Consider the following 23,924-nt stretch of genomic DNA (forward strand, 5'->3'; position numbering starts at 1 on the left):
ATACAACTACCTGAAGGAACAGTGCCAACTTGAATGTGTGTGAAACATGGATGTTGCATGAAACAGCATTAACATTGTCTGTCTCTCACACACAGGGCAACGTGATGATTCTCCCACCAACAATAGGGGTGGAAGAATCACAGTCCCAGGCTCGGGAGGAACCTGATCCCACCGGCAGCGACACCTCTCAACACTCCGCGGATGACCCCGACCGACCTGGACCCTCTGGTGTCCAAGCCCCTGCAGCACCTGGTTCAGGAACATCTGTGCCACACACCACCCCCATTCCTGCCCCATCCCAGGAGACACCGAGGAGCCCTGCCCGCAGTGAACGGCTGAGCCAGTCTGACCAGGAGGGACAAGGTGCGCCGGGCACCCAGGAGGAGGCAGACAACACTGCCACTACCATCCCTCAGGGGTCCCGTAGACCCGATGTGCCCACAACGGCAGCCCAGGCTCATGTGGGCAGGGGTGGTGGGAGTGGAGACAGGCGGAGGCGAGAACCTGACCAGCCAGCTGAAGGGACCGGTATGTCACACATAGACAACATCATGGACGCATACCGGCGTGACACCAGGGAGTTCAGCCAGGTAGTGGTGACCCTCACAGAGATGAAGAACCAGCAGGCCGAGCAACACGCCAGTCAACAAGAACACCATGGACGGATGGAGGCAAGACTGGTTGAGCTCCTGGTGGTGCAAAGGGACATAAGCCATTCACTCCGTCGGATCGCCGACAACATGGGCAACTCTCCCTGTGCCACCAGACGAAGACCAATACCAGCCACAGGGAGGGAGGAGGAGGAATCATCTGACGGAGCGTCCCAAGCAACGTCAAGGCCTGCATCTGAAGGTCCCCAGAGGAAGGTGGGTCATTCACGGAAAAGACCGTGAGAGGCAGCGGACCATCCACATCTCCCAGGTCACCTGGCATGGCACCTGGCCTCCATGTGCGCCAGCATCACCTCATTGACTGACATCATCTGCCACATGGACTTGCTGGTCACAGTCTGACCAATGATGCCAAACACTGTGGCCTGGACTCTGATGACTTTAAATGCCAAGGATCCCATCTCCCCCTGTGAACTTTGGATTCTATGGTCCCTGTATTGCACCTTTTTCTGTGCACAAATAATGCCCCAGACCTATAATAAAAAAAATTATAATTGTAATTTGATGTTGCAGTCATTTAGCATGAGTCCACAACATACGTGTGGGGATATGTCAAAGTATGCCTGAGTGTGGAACTAACTCCAGCCATCCATACACTTGGATCTGAGTCCGGTCGAGGACACACATGGGTCACAATGTATCACCAAATACTGACATGGAGCCCAATACTCACCCGTGATGGCCTCAAGCTGCTGAGGGGGGGCTTGCAATACTGCTCAGACAGACCAATTTGGCAGAGTATCATGAAGGTGTAGAGGTCATGGGTCATGTTGAGGTGCCCGGGGAGGGAGTCCCAGGTCTGTTTGGCGAGGTGGGAGAACTATCTCCTGCATGCAGTTGTTCTGTGAATGTGATCAATGTTGGCCAGGTCAAGGTGGGCTGCACGGAGTTGGGCCAACGGGGTGTTGGATCACAGACGTCCAATGTCGGTTTTGGGTCTGGGGTTGTGGACTGCCTCCTGAGTGTGGTTGAGGAGTCTGAAGGTGATCCTGCAGCAGACAGTGAGCCATTGTAGCTATCTCAGGTGGACGGTGATGTGGCTGGGGCGGGGGATGTTGAAGATGAGGTGTGCGGATGCACCCTGGATGTGGACAACTTCTCCTGCAGTTTTGCTGTTGTTCCTCCGTAGAGGGCAGTGCTGTAGTTGACCCGGCTGGTGTCGTGGACCTGGGGGACGGTCTGTCTTGCCTTGAAGTGGATCTATCTGTGGATCATTTGCAGCATGCGGAGGGTGTTGCAGCATGAGGTACAGATGGTGTTGAGTTGCATGGTAATTGTAAGCGATGAGTCCATGATGAACACCAGCTTGCGTGCGTGGCCACTGGGTGCTGGTGCGGTGCCCAGGCCGGTGGGACACAAGGAGTTGACCCAGCCATAAGGGGACAATCCTCAGATGATGACCTCAGTCCTGTCCAAGTCCAGCCTCAGGTGGCTGATGTTCAGCCATTCGTCAACGAATCTCATGCCTTCTTGAAGGTTGGATCTGGCAATAGCTGGGTCTTTGGTGAGGTTGAGGAGCAGCTGGGTGTCAATGGCATACGAGATGATGATGAGGTCGTGTGCGCATGTGATGGTGGAGAGGGGGGTCATGTAGACATTGAAGGTCGTCACGCTGAGAGATTAGCCCTGGGGCATGGGCCACATGACCCCAGTGTACTCCATGCTGCAGGGTGGAGGCCGACTCCCTGGGCCTTGCTGGTGAGCTACTTGTTGATTTAATCCTGGGCCCTCCTCTGGATACCAGTGTTGGAGATGTGTGAGCTGACAGTGTGGTAGCACATGGTGTAGAATGCCATTGAGAGGTCAAGGGGGGTGGTCTCACCATTGTTGAGCAGGGCAAAGTTGTCGTTGGCGGTGGCAATGATGACGGTTGCAGTGGTGTGATTACTGTGGAAGATGTTCTGGTGCCGGTTGCCTGGAGCTGTTTGCGTGGAGGAAGTTTGTCAGTTGCTCGTTGAGTGTCTTCCTGATGACATTTGCTGGGTAGGGAAGCAGGGTGATGTTCCAGGAGATCCTGCGATACTGCCGTCCGTTGTTGAAGAAGGGCCTTGGTCTCTGCATGCCTCCAGCTCCCATGGAATGTGGCAAACTCAAAGGAGACATTCAGGACGCCCTGGACATGGGCTTCAAGGATGGGGAATGATGTGGTTGAGATGTTGTGTGGGAAGGGGCCTGATGGAGAGCCAGAGTGGATGGTGCACATGAGCCAGGTGGTGTATTTTCTGCTGACGGGAGTCCAGAACCTGAGGGGGGTTTGTCCCGCCGATAATAGTACTGTCTGCCTCTGTGTGCCAAGGCTGTCGTGTATGGCTATGAGCTTGCAGTGATAGAAAGTTGCAAGGGATGTGATCTGCCTTGCAGGGGTGGGGTGTCTTTTGGATGGAGATCTGCTGTCAGTTCACTCACAATGCTGATGAGCTCCTTGATGTTGTGTGTGTTTGTGCCTCGGCCCTATCTGAAGGATCTCCACTTGTCCTTGCTGATGATATGGTGATGGCTGTGTGTGGCGTTTTCCAGGGCTGTAAGGTAAATGAAGGTACTTTGTGTTGCAAGGTTTGCACAAGAGTCCGGCTAGATCTGTATGAGTCCAGTAGGTCTGCCTTGTCCCAGGTGACTTAACTGTTGATGTGCTTCACAGGAAAGTCCGTCAATGTGGCAAGATTGTTGGATCAGTAGCTGATCCAGTGTGTGAGGTTGCAGGGTGTGGCGGTGGTGTTGGTTCGAGTGTCCCACACAGCTTGTCTGTGGTGACTTACATCAAGCATCTTTGGGGGATCGGTAGCGGGGTGTGGGGCAGTGTGTTACTTGTCGGAGACGTGGATGCAAATGTTGATGGACCAATGTTGGATGGTGGTGTGGTTCTCCTCCAGCAAGAAGTTACTGGCCCCCAGCCACATGTAGCCTGTGGAGGTGAGGGCGTGCGTGCAGATGTACGTGTTGATGGCTTTGCGGAATTGTGGATGTAGGCCTGGAGATCTGTAGATGAGTGTTACTCTGAGGATTGCCAGGGGGTTGGAGCAAAACCGGATTTGTGACTCTGAGGGTGTACTTGGGAATAAATTGCAATTCATCCTCCGGGATTGTTGTTGCCGTCCCTGCGGGTGATCTTGTATCCGTCTGAGATGGCAATGAAGAAGTTGTGTGCTGAGGATGCTTTTGTCCAGGTTACTGTCATGAAGGTGATGTGTGAGGCTGTTGTGTTGAGGAGGTAACAGAGTCCAATGGCGTGCTTGTGGATGGAGCGGGTGTGGTGTAGGAGGCACATGACCTGGTTGTTCTGACAGGGTCTGGTAGGCGGGGCAGCGCTGTGTCGGCAGTTGGAGTTGCACACTCAGTATGCGAAGATGTCGTGTGTGCGCTTAGGGGTTGCCTGATAGCAGGCAGTTGATTGTCTGGAGGACATTGCTTGGAGGGTGGCTGCAGCATGAGCCTGTTGTGTGATGTGGGTCATGCAAGGACCAGAGGGTCGTGCACTGTGCATGTTGCCGGCGCAGACGGTCCTGCCTTTGGCACGGCGTTGGTGCAACATTGGCACAGACAAGCTGCTGGCTGCATTTAAAATGGGTGGGGGGGGAAGGGAGGAGCATTTTGGAGGCGTGTGGGTTGCAGACTCAGGGCACTCGGTGGGGCGGTGCTGCAGGTGAGGCAGCAGCAGGCAGAATGGGTGAGAAACTAGGCAAAAATTAGCACACAAAGACTAGGAGGTCAGAAAGGCACAGTGCAACAGGTGTATGTAAAGGAAGGAGTGTCAGGTTACTCATGGGTCACTCAGAGAAAATGTATGAACAATCAGCAAAAATGACCTGTCAGCAGGCGTTAACGTCCCGTTGTGGGGAGCAACCTGCACAAATACATACACAAACATGTACTTCATGCACAATACATATTATTAGCCATGAAGAACTGCATGCATGTTGCCGAAGTAAACATACACCCATATGCTCAATCTTTGACAATTATGCCATAGATGACGCATGCAAACTGGCAAGAGATCTGCAGTGCCAGAGATGAGGCACTTCGGATTGTGCTGAACACCTTTATTACACAAACTCACACTAAGGGAAATGCATCCATACGAACAGACTCACAGGTCAGTTGACAGAACATGTGGGACATACGCTGGACCCCCCTTCACAACACGGATGTTGTAAATCCCAATGAAGTGGCACACAAGTTAAGGGGATGTGCCCAACACATCCTGCTGCACACGAAGGGGCTGCAATTCACCATAGAGCCTGTTGTTGTGATGTCCCACACTATGTCCACCAGTAGCATCCGCAATGTTTCAGAGGCAAGGTTTACGCACATTGATGCCTACATCAGACTCCACACTCCACTACAGATGACTGTCAAGAAGGGTGAATATCATGTCATGGGAGTGATGCTACATGTTACATGCTCCATGGTGAGAAGGTATGTATGCATGGTACCACAACATGCACAGAAGCAGTCCCCATACATTCCCAACCCTTACCACCACCAAAAAGCCTTGCTGCTATACTTACCCAAACTGACATTTTCACATGTCCGTGCATGGCACATTGATTCAGCACACATTGCAATCCTCATGAGGAATAGCAGGAGGACAAAGATGACACGAGCAGACAACAGGCGCAAAAACCTGGGAATGACAGACACACAAGAAGTCACCTAAAACATATCTCGCCGCAAACATGGTCAGTTACGAAACATGAACAATGTTGGACACATGCAAATTTCAAAGAAAGTCTCTCCGCAAAACTGTGTGGCATGACATCATCACTCGAGTGACACATCAGTACACACATCAAAGTCACTTTGCATTCAGTCAGCTGGACACACACATTGCAACACATGCCACTCAATGCTACAAGCTTGCACACTCATACCCAGTGACTCACCATTATGAGAAGAAGTTGCGTATGAGCTGACTCCGGATATCATCCTCCTCCTCCTCATCACTTGCCTCGTGACCAAGCCCTGGATCCTCCACGGGTGGATGTTCCTGCTCATCAGGATCAAGGATGAGTGGCACTGCCTTCTCAACAGCCATGTTGTGCAGCATGCAGCACACAATGAAGGTTTTGCACACCTTCTCCGGTGCATATGGGAGGGACCCGCCTGTCTTGTCAAGGCACCGGAATCGGCTCTTAAGGAGTCCAAACGTCCTCTCAATCACTCACCTGGTCTGCCCGTGTGCATTGTTGTACCGGTGATCTGCAGCTATTCTCGGGTTGCGGAGAGGTGTCATTAGCCATGGCATGTTGGTTTATCCAGAGTCCCCTACATGGAAACATCATGTAAATAAGTGGGTCAGTTGATGCCGTAAGAGCCAAAGATACCACAACACACAGGACAAACAGAGTATACCCACCAACAAGACATGCTCGTTCGTTGTGCAGCCGCAGCATCAGTTGTGGCACCCTGCTACGCCTCATGATGTAGGCATTGTGTGCTGATCCTGGAAAACGTGCACAGACATGGGAAATCAGCATGTTAGCAAGACACACCACAAGGGCATTTATTGAGTGGTAATGTTTACAGTTGCGATAGGCTTGCTCCTGTGCCTGTGGTGGTACCAAAGCCACATGTGTCCCACCAATGGACCCAATGACATGGGACATCCCTCCCAGGGCATAGAAATCACCCTTGACATCTGTCAACTCCTCAGGAGTTGGAAATTTGATGAATTCATCAAGGTGCTCCAACATGGCTGCCAAAACATCACGCAGGACACGGCTGAACATTGTCTGTGACATCCCACCAACATCAGCTATGGTCAATTGAAACGTACCTGTGGCAAAAAAATGTAGGGCTGCCATCACCTTCATCTTGGGGGTCAGCGCAGTAGGATACCTGTGTTGCGGTTGAAGGTGTGGTGCCAGCTTGTCGGTCAAGTCCTCAATCAACTGTTGAGTGCATCTGTAACGTCGGATGCAGGCACGTTCCCTCATGGCAGCCAAGTCTGGCATTAGTCTTGGGACAGGCGGTGCCCTGCAAGACATTGTTAGGAATAATGAAGATTGAGAGTCTGCCAACATCAATGTCAATGAACATACCACATGCTAAACTGCTACAAAACATCAGGTAACTATGGAGTCTGGTGTGTGCAATACATCCAGGACACATATGCCAGCTTGCTGGCACTCCTACGAAAAACCAGATACACCTGTTGATTGTCAAGTCTACATGACATGCCCTGAAATGAGCTGGGGGCAAGTCTGAGTGAACAGCCAGAGATATCACCGGAGTGACACACATCCACATAGCTGCATTGGAAGGATGACATCTCATCCAGACAGTTGACTGCAAGGCACACGCACCGGTCACATGGAATGTCAAATGTACATATGACACACATTGCGATGAAGGCGTACACGTGACAACAATTAAACACAGCCATTCAGACGGCGCAGACATGTATGCCTGGGAAAATATGATGTCCAATGCACACAGACCCTACAGCCGTGGGAATCCACATGTGGCATGGTGTGCGTAGATGTGTGCCATGCCCATCTCCACACAGACCCATGTTGGATGCATCAACACCAGATGCAGTTGACAGAACACTAATAGCAAGTTCATGGGAACACATGACACACACCTGACATAGTCACATAGGGGCACGCTGATCGTGACATGTCAGTTGATAGAGTGTCCCTGTCCCTGGCCTCAAGAGACAGGTGCGGGTGTTGATGACTGTGCCATCCCACTGCTGCTGTGCATGACACAGTTGGACTACAGACACACATGTGGCAAGTGGCAAGCTGATGCGTGCCACATGGTGCCCCATCACACATGACATGTGTACACAGGTCATCACACATCAATTGTGCAACTAGATGAGATGACCTGTGCAATATCACTGGCTGACACACCTAGGGCCTGCACATGAAAGTATGCAATGACAAGTACTTGACGGACATCCTTGTGCGACTCGTAGCCCTCCATTCCTGGCATGTGTACGCCTGTATTACCATTGTAAGCATGTGAAACACACCGTACACCCGCAATCATCGCGTGTGTACGCTTCGTTTCACTATTGTACTAGTGCCATAGGGGTACGTGTGAAACGCACCGTACACCCGCAATCATCGCGTGTGTACGCTTTGTTCCACTATTCTACTTGTGCCGTAGGGGTACGTGTGAAACGCACCATACACCCGCTATCATCGCGTGTGTACGCTTCGTTTCACTATTGTACTTGTGCCATAGGTGTACATGTGAAACGCACCGTACACTCGCAATCATCGCGTGTGTACGCTTCATTTCACTATTGTACTTGTGCCGTAGGGGTACGTGTGAAACGCACCGTACACCCGCAATCATTGCGTGTGTTTACCCTTTGTTTCACTATTGTACTTGTGCCGTAGGGGTAGGTGTGAAACGCACCGTACACCCGCAATCATCGCGTCTGTACGCTTCATTTCACTATTGTACTTGTGCCGTAGGAGTATGTGTGAAACGCACCTTACCTGTGTGTGGATTTAAAAATGACATAGGGGACACATAAGGGACAAGTATTAGGCCCTAAATGCATGCTGGTTGTCATGGATACTGAGTTTTCAGTTGAAATGTGTCCATCAGGTGTCCTGGAACAGTCAATTGGCCACAAAATACAATGTTGCAAAGTGGTTGTTGGCTTTACATGATGCTCCAAATTTGAACGATGCGAATGCGTGTCATAGGTGTATGTTTAAAGGGATTGGAGTAAACGTACGATGCAAATGTGTCTGACCAATCACTATGTACTCCTCAAAATAAATGCCCCTCAGCAAGACAGATATAAGGCAGCCAGAACCCATGAGAGGGCACTTGCCTGCACAACTTTCGAGTTGACCACACTGCTGCTGTCTCTGCTTCCTCTGGACCATGTCACATACTGTGGAGAGGGCCCAGCCATTCACCCTGGAGGAGAATGAGGCGTTGCTGGCCTGCCTCCTCCCACAGTACACCAAGCTGTATGGGAGACCAGGGGAGCAGGTGAGTGCTGAATCCACTACCTTTGCCTATGAACCTGTTGTGTTACTGTCAATATTGTGTCCAGGTGGGACAGACACGCAATGTTGTTTAGAGTGGGTCCCAGGGGGGGGACATGCTGATGTCTCTCACGCAGAGCATGATGTAGTTCCTGTGTGCACTTCTCACTTGCATTGTGCTTACTGTGACTTTCACTGCATAGTGCATGACACATTCAGCCTGGCAAATCCTTGGTGGCTTTTTTTCCTATTGTCCTGAGGTGATTCAGTGGTCCCTCCGGTGTGACAGTTGACTGTACCCACAGATGTGTATGAGTTGAGTGGACCTGTGGTGAGAGTGTCCAAATGATGTGTCCGACCTCATGGACATTGATGTGTGTGAATGTTCCTTGTCGTGTGGGTGAGTGTCTATGTGAAGTGTTGCACCATAGCTGCATGGAGGAGGCAACAGATCTACCCATATGATGTTACAAGTAAGCCGTGCTGTGTGTCTGACTTGCAGAGCTAGCACGACACCTGTGACACCCCACTGGCAAGTGGCACATGTGCAGAGTGAGGGTTGTATCCACTGTTGTCAATGACATGTGAGTGATCTGAGCCTGGGTGTGTCTGTCTAGTCTGCTGAGGGTGCGTCAGTGGAGTGGGACATGTGACTGCTTGACACGTGCTGGTCATCAGCCTGCTGTTGCAAGTTCTTATTGTGAATGATGCAATTCCTGTCAGCATCCTATGCCCTGTTCAACATTTAAAAGATGTTCAAATGTGTGTCTCTGGGACATAGAGCAGGTGTATTTATGTTGTGTCACTTTGTCATCCTGACAGGTAACTGCCTACGAGAAGGGGGAGATCTGGCGGGACATCGACAGGGCCTTGAAATCTGCAGGGGGAGCGTAGTCAGAGCCTGCCACAGGTCCGCAAAAGGTGGCAGGATCGCCCGGGTCCAGCTGGGGATCGACCCTCCTCACCCCCACGGCGGGCGCCGACGCCTGACCCCCCACATGATCTGTGTGCTGGAGGTGGTATTCCCTGACCTCGATAGGCAGTTACAGGAGAGACTGCGGCAACAAGGGGGTAGGTACATGGCTGTTTGTTCTGTTATGTGTCACCAGCTTTTGGTAGTGCTCTGTAGCCTGGATACACTCCCGGAGTTTATATGTGCAGTGCATTTTCTGTTCCCCAATGTCACCTGGTGCTCTTTTTCATCCCTTCCCCTCCTTGACATGTGTCCCCTGGTCTGTGTGTAATCACATTTGCACATGGTCATCTAGGGTTCCAGTAAATCTAAGTGTACATTGCTTTCTGCATCATGTGGGAGGGTGGTCTGTGACTTGTGTTGGTACCTTGCCTGTGCCATGACCTGTTCACTATGTTGGGGGTCCATATTTGTTGGCACTGATGATGATTCTCAACGTAGGAGTGTGATGTTTCAACTGAACACCCTTGCAGCATGCATGACCAATGTTGTGGCCTCAGACATGATGTGCATGAGTGGGAGATATGCATAGTGCCATGACGGTTGCTCATGGTACAGTCAGCTCATTCCAGGAACACGGAGCAGTGTGCCCACTAGAGTCCCTTGAGACACCCTGGCCTCCTAATCATGTGTGTCATCCAACACTGTGCACATTCTCTGTGGGTTCAGCATAGGTCTGCCTCTGTGGCATTGTTCCCTGGCCTAGTTTGTATTTTTCTAATGTGTGCTACATGTGTCCACTGGACAGGGATACACCATTTTGCTTCTTGTGCATACTCACACTGGGCAGTGCCGGTGTGGCTATTCACAACAATCTGTTGCTGGTTGTTTGTCACAAATATGTGTTGCCAGCCCCAGGAGGTGATGTTGTGTAAATCTAGTAATTTTTGCTGCACAGTTTTTGTTACCCTGAATAAGAGGTGCCACTTCTTGATCTGTATCAATCACATTGACTCAGGTATGGGTGGTTGTGTGGGAGAGGCCTACATGGGCACCCCTGATTTTTCCTTGCCAGGTCTGACCTGTGTGTGAGAATTGGCTGTACACAGAATCACCGTGCAGTGCCCCTGCGATGCTGGCCAGTGCTTAATGTTCGTGCTTTGCAGCCTGTGTCATTTTTTCAAAAACATGATTCCTGCTCATACATTTTTGGCACCTGTGTGTGGTTCAGATGCAACGCAGTTTGGACTTTGTGTGCCGACATCTGTGTGGGCATTCTGGCTTGCCATAAGGGTATCTCCACAGTACAGCTATGCTTTTTAACAGCCCAATTGCAGGCCCAGTAGCTTATGCATTGTCCTGGGTGTGGACATTGGTGCCACTCCAGATGACAGGCAGTAGGTCATATGTGTAGCCAACTGTGTAATCAGGTGACGGATGGCCATGTGACAACTGACATAATTCGAGTTGTCACTCTAAAAAAAATGTAACTTGGCACTCACAGCACTTGTCAACAGTTCTTCATGTTTTAAATGTGGTAATTTGATGATTTGTGTTAAGAACACTGATGTGCCTGCATGAAAGATGTCTCCCAAGGAAGTGCACACCAAAGGACATTTCCACTTTCATGGAACACGCTGGCACCTTTGCAAAGAAGCCACTGTTAGAATTAAATGGTGTTGCAGATTCTCCATATACATGTTCCCACAGTGGTCTTGATTTTTGAGACTCCTTTGTTGTTGGTGATACTAACTAACAAGTCTCAAGACATCAAGACCTCCGTGGGCCCATGTATATGTACTTTCTGCAACACCATTCATTTCTAACAGTGGCTTCTTAGAAAAGGTGCCAGCTTCTTCAATGACAGTGTAAATGTAGTTTTGTGTGCACTGCCTTGTGAGACATAATTCATGCAGGCACATGAGTGTTCTTTTCACGAAATGGCGAATTGGCACATTCAAAACATGTCGATTGTGTAAAGTATTGTGAGTCCCAAGGTACCAAAATGTTTTCGTTTTGTGTTCCACAGTACTTACAGGTCTCTGAGTGTGGTGACACCTTGAGTATTGAGGTGTGTCAGTTTACGTTGGGTGCACCACTACTGTTTCTTTCAGGGTAAACAAGAGGTGGCATGACTTCATTGTATTGCTGTGCTCACCGGTTCACAGACACTAGCTTCTCAGTGTATTTCTCATTCAAGTAGTGGACTGGTGTGTTCTTTTTTCCCTTGTGTCCAAGTGGCATAGTGGGTCTACCAACTGGGCAGTACAGGGCTTACATATGTGCGGAGTAATCTAGCTGTTACTCATGATGCATTGCCTGATATGCACTGTGACCAATTGTTTTTGTGCTCATGTGTCAGATGTATACAGGTGACTGATGCATTTCGGTTTCTTCTCCTTGCCCACAGCATCATCATCCACAACGGAGGGAGACACCTGCACGGACCTGGAGGAGGGACCCAGCGACAGTGCCACCAGTGCTGTAGAGTCAGGAGGAGCCAGTGGCACGGAGGGCGAGGGGAGTCAGTCAGAGGACCTGTCTGGACACGATACCAGCTACGATGCCGACGGGTCCGACGCTGACCTCCTCGAGGAGGCGGAGGCAGCAACACCACCTGGCAGCATCCCCACATCTGTCCCCGCCTCCTCCGTTACCATCTCCGCCCTCCCAGTTGCTCCCGTCCCTTCTCTCCGTGCAGAGGCCCAACATGTCTCCTTCGGCCCAGGCACCGCACCCCCTGCCCCTGTCACCCTGCTGCCCTCAGTGAAGAGTCTGTGGACATACTGCGGCAGTTGCAGGTTGGGCAGGCATCGGTGCTGAATGTCCTCCAAGGACACACTAAACTGCTCACACAGATGGTGTCATTCATGGAGGGTATGTCAGCAATGATGTCTGTCCAACGCAGGATTCTGCGGTCCATGGACTCTTCCTTGATGGCAGCAGTTACTCTCCTGCAGTGCTCCGTCCCCCCCTACCCCAGACCCATGCACACTTCCCTCTCCCATGACTGTCCAACGCACACCCAGACAGTCATGGGCACGTACCTCACCAGACACAGCCAGCACACCCCCAAGTAAGGTAAAGCGCACACCTCCTGGCACGCACACTCAGGGGGATGTAGGCACACCCACAGGGTCTGGGGACAGACGACATACACGCAGCCACAGTCTCAGCCCGCAGTCCTCACAACCATGTTCCTCCAATACCACTCCCCTTGGCTCCCCTGCCAAACGCTCACCCAAGAAGATCTTTACGGGTGAGCTGGACCTCGCCCCCACTAAGCGACCACCACACAAGTGGGCGAGGAAGTCCCCGGGCACGGGAGTTGAGTCCCCCACCATGTCGACCCGCTTCCCCAAGAGTGCTGCACCCCATCCCTCACCCACCACACCCTCTGTTGACCCTGGGGAATCCTCTGGTGCAGGGGTTAGGCTGGACATCCTAGCAGCAGTGTGCAGCGCCACGCTCACCTCCACCTTCGGTGCTGCCCCACCCCCTCCTGTCCCTGCGGTGCCTGGTACTGCCACAGATGATGCCCCCCCCCCCCCCCCCGGTCGACAAACCTTGAGGTTTGTGGAGGCAAGCTAGGGGTAGACGCGGTCCCCTACGTCCCCCCTTGGACTTGAAATATGGACTGGCCTTTGGCCTCTGTAGATAGTCTATTTTTCGTTGTTTTTTTTGGTGCTGAATAAAGCCTTTATTTTTACTTTCAACACTATTGCATTTCAGGTACTTGATGTTGGTGATGAGGCTCCTTGAGTTGGTGTTCTGGTAATGTGTTAGGGTTCTGAGAAATGTTTTTGTATGATGGTCATGAGGTGGGCCATGGTATCTGTGCGCCATCACAATGTCTCTGCAAAGAATCATTGGTAGTGTGTGTTAATTTTGTTTTGAGACATTGTCCCAAGGAGTGTTCCTTCCTCTGTGGCACCTGACATCTTCCCTGCAAACAGTTGCACAATTGTTGTGCTGACCTGTGTCAACATTTCCTTTGTTGGTGACGGATCCCTTCAACAATGACCATGCCTGCTCACCGATATCTCCTGCTGAATCGTCTGTGCCATCCTTGCTAGTCACTGTACTTGTGTTTTGAGTATGTCGGAAGGCGTTCAGGGACAAATTCCACCTTTTCAGCACTATGCATGTGTGTAATCACGGCCTACCACACAAATGGTACTTGTTATGCAGGGTATTTGGGCAACCTGACTGACAATTGTGGTCATTGTATCTAGAAGAATTCCACCCTAATCCTTCCATGAGAGACAACATCTTGGTGGCTGGACCAGCACCTGGACATTCCTATCAGTCCTGGGATGTGCGTGACAGTGTGTGTTCCCTTTGGCTATCTTAGTTTTGTAGGCAGTTACATGACTATACAGTCTTGTGGCATGATATCAGGGTGTGTATTGTGCTGCATCCGCCATGGGTGGGTATGCATGTGTTATATGTCCTCACACCCACATGTGGTGTGTCATACAGTGTGTGAAATACATCCATCCTCCTGGGAGTGGGACACTTCTGTCAGTGATGTGTTGTTATAGCACTATCATCATAGTCCAAAGTTAGGGATGCGTCCATACCACCATGTAGGTGTGGTCATCTGATAATGATGTACACCCCCCCATATCTCTGTCCACTGCTGGGAGTCCTCTGCACCCAACCCCATGTCTCTGTCCACTCCTGGGAGTCCTCTGCACCCACCTCCATGTCTCTGTCCACTGCTGGGAGTCCTGTGCACCCACCCCCATATGTCTGGACACTGCTGGTATTCATCTGCACACACACCTCATATTGCAGGCCACTGCTCACCCCCATGTCTCTGTCCACTGCTGGGAGTCCTGTGCACCCACCCCCATATGTCTGGACACTGCTGGTATTCATCTGCACACACACCTCATATTGCAGGCCACTGCTGGGAGTCCTCTGCACCCACCCCATGTCTCTGTCCACTGCTGGGAGTCCTCTGCACCCACCCCCATATGTCTGAACACTGCTGGTATTCATCTGCACACACACCTCATATTGCAGGCCACTCCTGGGAGTCCTCTGCACCCACCCCCATATGTCTGGACACTGTTGGTATTCATCTGCACCCACCCCTCATATTACAGGCCACTGCTGGGAGTCCTCTGCACCCACCCCCATATCTCTGTCCATTGCTGGGAGTCCTCTGCACCCACCCCCATGTCTCTGTCCACTGGTGGGAGTCCTGTGCACCCACCCCCATATGTCTGGACACTGCTGGTATTCATCTGCCACACCCCTCATATTGCAGGCCACTGCTGGGAGTCCTCTGCACCCACTCCCATGTCTCTGTCCACTGCTGGGAGTCCTCTGCACCCACCCCCTTGTCTCTGTCCACTGCTGGGAGTCCTGTGCACCCACCCCCATATGTCTGGACACTGCTGGTATTTATCTGCACACACACCTCATATTGCAGGCCACTGCTGGGAGTCCTCTGCACCCACCCCCATATCTCTGTCCACTGCTGGGAGTCCTCTGCACCCACCCCCATGTCTCTGTCCACTGCTGGGAGTCCTCTGCACCCACCCCCATTTCTCTGTCCACTGCTGGGAGTCCTCTGCACCCACCCCCATGTCTCTGTCCACTGCTGGGAGTCCTGTGCACTCACCCCCATATGTCTGGACACTGCTGGTATTCATCTGCACACACACCTCATATTGCAGGCCACTGCTGGGAGTCCTGTGCACCCACCCCCATATGTCTGGACACTGCTGGTATTCATCTGCACACACACCTCATATTGCAGGTCACTGCTGGGAGTCCTCTGCACGCACCCCCATGTCTCTGTCCACTGCTGGTATTCATCTGCACCCACCCCTATATGTGTGGCCACTGCTGGTATTGATCTGCAGCCACCCCCATATGACTCGCCACTACTGGGAGTCCTCTGCACCCACCCCCATGTCTCTGTCCAATGCTGGTATTCATCTGCACCCACCCCTATATGTGTGGCCACTGCTGGTATTGATCTGCAGCCACCCCCATATGGCTGGACACTGCTGGGAATCCTCTGCACCCACCCACCCACCCCCTTGGAGCAGTACACTGCTGGACCTACACACACACCAAAATGAAGGTAACATACAGGGCCAGTTCGTAAGTCCACATTTCTGGCGTGTGTAGGCCTCGTATCCCAAATGTACTGGTGCCGTAGGAGTACCTGTGAAACGCACCGTACCCACGCATTCATTGCGTGTGTACGGTCCGTATCACTGTTCTAATTGTGCCGTAGGAGTACGTGTGCAACGCACCGTACCAATGCATTCATTGCGTGTGTACGGTCCGTATCACTATTGTACTTGTGCCGTAGGGGTACGTGTGCAACGCACCGTACCCACGCATCCATTGCGTGTGTACGGTCTGTATCACTGTTCTACTGGTGCCGTAGGAGTACGTGTGCAATGCACCATACCCACGCATTCATTACGTGTGTACGGTCCTTATCACTATTGTACTTGTGCCGTAGGGGTATGTGTGCAACGCACCGTACACGTCCACTTCCGTTGTTGCGGTACGCAGGGGTTGCTGGCCATGCCCCCCATGTGACCAAACCTTGGTGGTAATGTATGGGCTCCATATTATAGGTTTGGCTTTGGGTATGGGGTATGTTTCCTGTCCCTCACCACCCCTGGCCCCTGGGTGTTGTTCTCACCTTCTGCAGCGTGTGCGTCCGGTCCGGTGCACCAGGTCATAGGCTAGGAGGACCGGGATGACACGTAGGATGGGGTTCATGGTGTGTACGTCGCGCACCGGGGCTCCGTTGCGTAGCGGTTCACGTCGGACTCTGCTTTTCCGGCTGTGTTTGATCCCATAAAAAGAGAGCCGTACGGAGTGACGTAGGGACGAATCGTATTTGCTTGGCCGGAAACCGCTGCTTGAATGCATCCGGACATCGCGTACAAGCTGTTCCGGATCAGAATCGTTGTTTTTTTTTACCCGTACGGTCTTTTGTACGAAACGTACGGAAATAGGCTTTCTGTACGAATCGTACTTCCTAGGTTGTACGGAAAGTTTACCGGGTACGAGTCATATGGAGAAAACGCTCCGCACAACGATTCATACAGCCTTTTTCCAGGATTGGAATCGGGCCCTATATATACTCACTGCAACAGTGAATTAATAAATAATATCTTTAGGAAAAAGTCAGAGGATATAGTAGAGTCTTGCTAGACACAAATTTCAGCACTATCAAATTATGAATAAAGTAAATCACTTATAACATATAGTCACTGCAACAGTAAATTCATAAACAATATCTTTAGGCAAAAGACAGAGGACATAATAAAGTCCTGGTAGACACATATTTTGACACTATCAAATTCAGCCCCAAAGATGAACATCCAACCTGGTCAACCTGGTCCTTTGCTGCAATATGTATATAACATATTTATGTATAGTAAAAATCAAGGTAAGGCTAAATAGTGTGAGTTACAAAATACAACAGGCCAATAAAATATGTGAGGCAAGATCCTCAAGAATGGTTAGCATGTCTAATGCCTCATGATCACACATGCGACTGCGGTAACTGTGTCTAGCATATAGTAAGCAGAATGTGAGATTGCCATCTTGATACAAAATATATAGGAATGAAGGCAACTTGAAGAATATAAATTACATCTGACATCTTGCAGTACTGATATTAATAACAGTTATTGCATAAGAGCAATCATGCTCCATTGGACAAAATATCTAGTATACAGTTACAAGGAAATACAAATCATTAATTAGTAAACACAAATGAACAATGTAAGGTCTTAGTTTCATGGTCACTCGAGAATGACAGGTACTCATTTCCTGTATTCTGCAACCCTGCAAGTCAAGAAAAGAGTGTGTGAAAAGTGCAATGATTTAAATAGAAGAAAAAAGCTTATAATATGGATTCACAGCCCTAGATATCTCTATTTATTTTTCTTTTAATAGCTCCAAAACTACAGAACGGATTTATACCGAACCACAAAAAGGGCTCTTTCAAGACCAAGGGCTAGCTTTTTTTTTTGGTTGTTTTTGTTTTATTTGGACATCAGATACAGAAAACAAACAAATCAGTGTAGCATATAGTCACATTAACCTCTTCCATGCTCATGACGTCTCCCGGCCGTCATGAGTCACGATGGGCGTCTGCGGACGACGGCCGGGAGACGTCATGACCACGACCGCGATTGGAATGTCAGCACTGCGGTAGCGCTGCGGCGGAATTTGCGCCGCAGCGAAGAGGTTATAAAAAAGAAAAGACAAACCCATATCTGAGGCCAACATTTTCCCCCCTGATTATTAAACCCACCCACGGTGGATCCCAACATAAGAAAGAGAAAACCAAAAACGTATAAAACAGCGACTAGCACTGACAAAACAAACTAGGGGTACATCCAATCATATTGACTATTAATCCTTGTTCAACCATTTAGTTAAAGAGCCCCAGATCTTTTCGCCTTTGGCTCTAGCCCTACTCCCCCTTCTTCTAAATACAGATATCTCCCAATTATATATAAATAATAGTTTACTGAACCAAACATGTATCGAGGGAGGGTTTGGGTCAAGCCAAACCATGGCCAGACAGAGCCAAAAAACTGCCATTGCTTTGTACACCCTTTTCCGATCGGCTTCCTCCATTTCTTGATTGGAAATCCCAAACATAATAACCTGTGGGGTCAGTAATACGACATAGACCAATATAGATTCCAAGCGTTGTTCCATTTTAACCACCAATTGAGAAAGACCGGAACAGGTGGCAAACATATGAGTGCTATCTGCAGCCAACAACCCGCACCGGGGGCAGTGTATCCCCGAAGTCCCCCCCCATCGGTGGATACGCGCCGGGGTAATATATAAATCACACCACGTCTTAAAGCATTGTACCTGCAGATTGGCGGAGATACATGTAGTTTGGCTGAACAGAAGGGAGTCTTCACATTCACCTTGCCCAGCCTGTAGGCTAGTTTGCCATCTCTTGAAGTGCTTGGACAAACCATCCCCCATCTGCTCATTAATAAGGTTATATAAAGTAGATGTTATGGATTGGCCGCCAATGATTAAGTCTAATAAAGGGATTCGATCTCGATTATTGAGTCTTTTGGCGAGAAAATCCCTTATCTGTAAATATTTTAAAAATATTTATTCTCAATCCCGAATTTTTCTTTGATAGCCTCAAAAGTAAGAATTTCAGCATTCAGTATAAGATCTCCTATGCACTGCGGGGGAAAATGGCGGCCAGCTAGATAGCAGGTCGCGGGTCACGTCCTCTCCGGCCGTAGCTGTTAGTATTGGAGGTTGCAGAATGTATAGTGCTTGTGTGGTTTAGTGTAAATTTAATTTAATTTGTTTATGTTCCGTTCATTTTCCTCATTGGGGCATCTGGATATTGACTGCTTACCTCCCCTAGGACCGGGGGATCTGTCCCGCTGCTGAGCCTGGCTGTTCGGTGTTCGGCACCGGAGCCTGGAGCAAGGAGGCGGAGCATCGGCGGAGCATCGGCTGCTCGGCCCTGCGGCCGAGGCGGGCTCTTTGGCTTTGCTTCGTTTGGCTCTCCTCTTCCTCGGCTCCTTCTGCTGTCCTCGCGTTCACCCCCGGCTGGGTCTCTGGAGGAGCTGGCGGCCGAGTGGAGGTCTGGTGAGCAGGGGGGAGCTCAGGCCCGGGGCTAGCATCTGGTGACGGGGGAGGCTGGTATCTCAGAGTTAGTGCCGGATTGTTTTTTTGGTTTTTTTTGCCCGGTGGATTCAGCACTCTTGTTGTGCTGTTACTTGTGCTGGTGGCCCTGCTCTGTTATTTCTCCCCTCTCTTATTCTTCATTCGCAATTTATTATATATTGTACCCAAGCTGAAAAGCTTTTTCTCTCTTTTGGGGAGGCTGCACTATTTCCATCGGTCAGACGTCAGCTCGAGGTTCTTCTGGATGCATGGGGGATCGCTCTTTTTTCAGGACAGCAGGGGCACTGGCGGAACATCGGCGTGCTTGGCGCCAATGTTATTGGCAATATAGTTTCACTCCCTCCTTTCCCCCCATACTCAGACAAAAGGGTCTCTATCACTTGCAGGTCGATCCGGAGGGCGATTTAGGTCCCTCCAGCAGGATTGGCTATTTAGGGAGCCTGGATGCCCTAAGGTTGTTCCATTCTATACAACCTGTGAAGGGAGAGGGAGTAGTTAACATAAGCGAGACTGGGGATGAGATTATCTACCATCCTATGGAGCCACCTGGTCACCTAGAAAATAAAGAGAATGGAGCCGCTAAGAATGGTTTGCCTAAAGTAAAGAGACCAGAGCTGCCTCTTGGGAAAAGATATAAACTAAGATCACAAACTTTTCTAAATAGTGGGCCTACCACTGAACATCCCCGCCAATCCTCTCAAGCAATAGCGGTCTCGGCGACAACAGCGAAATACAAACAAAAGAGACTGACTAACAGAATAGGCAAGTCTGGGAAGTCCTCTTCTGAGAACTCCAGGAAAAAAAAACTTTGCCCAGTTAAAGTCACTCCTTCCCTTCGATCGTACTTCATGCCTAATACTCAGGTTATGGGGATGTCTAAGTCCCAGGATGAGATAATCCAAGTAATGGCTCCACCGGTAGAAGAACTCCAAAATCCACTGGCTGTAATTCCTGTCTCTAATCGGTACTACTTGCTAAGTGAGCCCTCGGTGGCCTCTTTGGATGACGGGGAGTGTCAGATTGAACCAGGTGTACCAGAGGGTCTACCATCAACCCCCCAAACTTCTGTACTTCAACCTCAATCTCAAAGTCCAGATTCATTACATGGGATGTTGAGGCCGTTGTCCATTGAGATTGAGATTGGAGTACGATTTTCTACCTCAGAATCAAACCAAAAGAAGATACAAGATACCTGTAACAATTTAGAGGAAAATCTTGTAGAACTGACTCATAGAACTGAGATCCTAGAGTCCAGAGTGGAGGAATTGGGTTCAGAAGTTAGAGAAAACTCCAAAGAGGTGCAGAGATTGAGGGGCAAAGAACGGGACTTGACAGAAAGGTTGGAGAGGTTGGAAAATATCTCGAGACGGAACAATATAAGAATTTTAGATCTAAGGGAAGGTTTAGAAGGAGATAATTTAAAGGCTTTTGTTATCAATCTTTTGATTGAAGCCTTCCCGCAAATTGCTATACCTGCTACATGGGAGTCCGAGATCCAGAGAATCCATAGGGATCCATTCAAGTTGAATCCGGCCCGGAAAAAGCCCAGAAAAGTTTTAATTCATTTCCAGTCCTATCTGTTAAAGGAGCAATTGTTAGGGGCTGACTTAAAACTTAAGTCCATTCGGGTTCAAGATGTCACTTTCAGGGTCAGGTCAGACATTTCTCGGGTCACCGAGGATAGAAGGTGGTAACTGGGTAAGAGAATGGATGCTCTGAAGGAGTTGGGAGCACAGACGCAACTGCGATTTCCGGCCTTCCTAAAAGTTGTATGGGCTAACAAAACCTATAATTTTAGATTCCCAGAGGAAGTGGATACCTTCCTGAGACAGGCCAAAACTAGCTGATCTGGTTTCTATGGGGGTCCCACACTGTCATACTCTTTTATAGTTTATCAACACTATGCATTGCATCCTCTCTTTTTTCCTTTTTTTTTTTAAGGTCGGAGGGCCTCGGCCCGAAAAAGGCAATATTTATTGCCTACGAGCAGGTAGGGAGGGTTCCCCCAGGGGGGAGGCGGGGTGGGGGGGATGGCAGTGGATCTCATTAATATTTAGTTTTTCTTTGGGTGGGGAGGATTGGGAAATTTTTATTTTTTTAAATGAATACTCAATCTCTAGTGACATAACAGCCTCAGGCTGCAGCGTCTGTACCTGCTGTGGTGTGGAAAGGCAAATTGGTGATGGAGGATAGACCCATAATGGGTGGGAAATTCCACCTTAACCTATTAACCTGGAATGTGAACGGGTTGAGGGTAAAAGGCAGGCAGCGCTTGATCCTGCAATACCTTAAAAACAGCACAGCCAATATATTGATGCTACAGGAGAGGCATTTATTGCAGTCAGAATGTCTCACACTATTTGGGAAATTAAGATGGGTCGACAAGATCATAGCGACTGATCAATCGTGCTTTTCAAAAGGGGTTGCTGTAATACTTTAAAAAAACTCAGGAGTAGAAGTAGTCAAGGCTCAAGTTAATAAGGAAGGGCGTTGGGTCATAGTAGCAGTCAAATGTTGGGGGGCTGAATATACAATAGTCAGCTATTATGGGCCTAATGATGATGACGTTACCCCCCTGAACAATCTATGTCTTGCATTAGCGGATTTCGATTTCTGAATAATAAACTTGAAAGGTCTACCCCCAGAAACCAAGTAGCATTGCCACAGGTCAAATCCCTTCTTTTGACGATGATGAAAAATTTTAACCTCTTAGATATATGGCGGAATAAAATGGGCGAGAAGAGAGAATACTCCTTTCATAGTAAGAAGAAATCCCACTTCTCAAGGATAGACTACATGTTTATGGAGCATGCCGACCTGGAAAAAATAAGTACAATGGAATATCTCCCTATACATCTATCCGACCATTGTGCTATACTTCTGAAATTGGCACTCCCTTAAGAAGTACTCCCGACAAGGTGGACTTTAAATAGAAGATTCCTCCTACAGCCCTCAACGCCGGGCCTTTTAAAGTTAGAGTCTGCCCGTTTCTTCCAGGAGAATCTAGGCTCAACTAAATTACATGTGGTGTGGGACACTTTTAAAGCCTGCCTGAGGGGGGATATTAAAAGGCGCGGTAGTGGGCTGGGATAGGGCCGAGAAAAAAGATCTAGCCGATCTAGAAACGGACTTAGCAGGGGCAGAGACCGAGCTAAAAGCTAGTGTTTCCCCTGGCGCGGATAATATTATCTTAATCAAGAAAGTTGAAGAATTGCAGCTGAGGTTTAAACTGAGGTCGGAGGAAATCCTACGTCAAAAGTGGGAGATAAGTAAAATGAGAGACTTTGAACAGGGTGAGAATTGTGGCAAACTCCTGGCAATGAAAAGCAGGGTTGACAGAGCCAATAACTACATCACTAAAATTAAAAGTGGCTCTCAAATCCTGGAGGACAAAGGTAGTATAGTATCTGCTTTCACGCAATTTTTTCAAGAACTTTATGAGGATCACCTCCAGGTGTCAGAAGATAATATGGACAGATGGCTTAGAGACAAACACCTCCCTACATTACCCGTCGGTAGCCATGGAATTCTCACATCAGCAATAACAAGCCTAGAGATATCAACTATCTTAGATGCTGGGTGGAAGGGGAAAGCAGCAGGTCCGGATGCAATTCCGATTGAGGTTTATATAATCTTGAGAGAGGAGATTGTGCCGGTATGGCTGGAATTGTTTAATAGTATCCTAGATGGTACTTCCCCTTTGCCTGACTCCTGGAGCAACGCAGTTATTGCATTGATTTTAAAGCAAGGGAAGAATCCAGATCAGTGCCAGTCATATCAACCAATCTCGTTGCTCAATGTGGACTATAAAGTCTTTGCTGGGGTTTTAAATGCTCGGCTCAGCAAAGTCGTAGGGTCGATTATACATCAAGACCAAAAGGGCTTCCTACCTGGCCGCCAGATGTCAGATCTAACACAGACCCTAATTGGGTCCATTGACCTCGCTTCAACATTAGGCCTTCCCCTTTCAATCATCACAGTTGATGCAGCCAAGGCCTTTGATCGGGTGAACTGGTTATTTTTAGATAGGGCTCTGAATGTTTTTGGCTTCCCGGATAGTTTCAGGCTAGTGCTGAAAGAAATATATAAATCACCACGGGCTCAGATTCTGATTAATGGAACCCTTTCCCCCGTAGTTAAGATCGGGCGGGGAACTAGGCAGGGCTGTCCCCTCTCCCCCATTTTATTCGATCTATATATCGAACCATTAGCCCAGAGCATAAGGCTAAACAAGAAGATTGTTCCCTTCGAGATCAATGGATATACTCGAAAGGTAGCATTGTATGCGGATGACTTGATCCTCGTATCATCTAATGTTAGCACTACACTCCCAGAACTTGAGGTAGAAGCCCAAACCTTTTTGTAATCTGTCAGGCTACGAGGTAAATAATGAGCAAACCGAGGTCATGGCCTGGAACATCAATGACCCGACGGGGATTTTTGCTAAAGAACTCAGATACTTAGGAATCATAATCACTCAAGACCTCGCCAAAATCCCCAAGACTAACTTAGATAGAGTCTCAAAGGAAGTGGAAATCTTACTTAAAAGATGGCAAAGTATTCCACTATCGTTGTATGGACGAATTAACCTAATCAAGATGTGTGTACTTCCCAAGTATACGTATCTCTTTAACAACATCCCACTGGAGTTTCTTAAATCAGATATTCTCAAAATTCAGAGCAAGATTTCCTCCTTCATTTGGGCCAATA

This window comes from Triturus cristatus, chromosome 3_1 (assembly GCF_964204655.1).
Source record: "Triturus cristatus chromosome 3_1, aTriCri1.1, whole genome shotgun sequence".
NCBI lineage: Eukaryota > Metazoa > Chordata > Amphibia > Caudata > Salamandridae > Triturus > Triturus cristatus.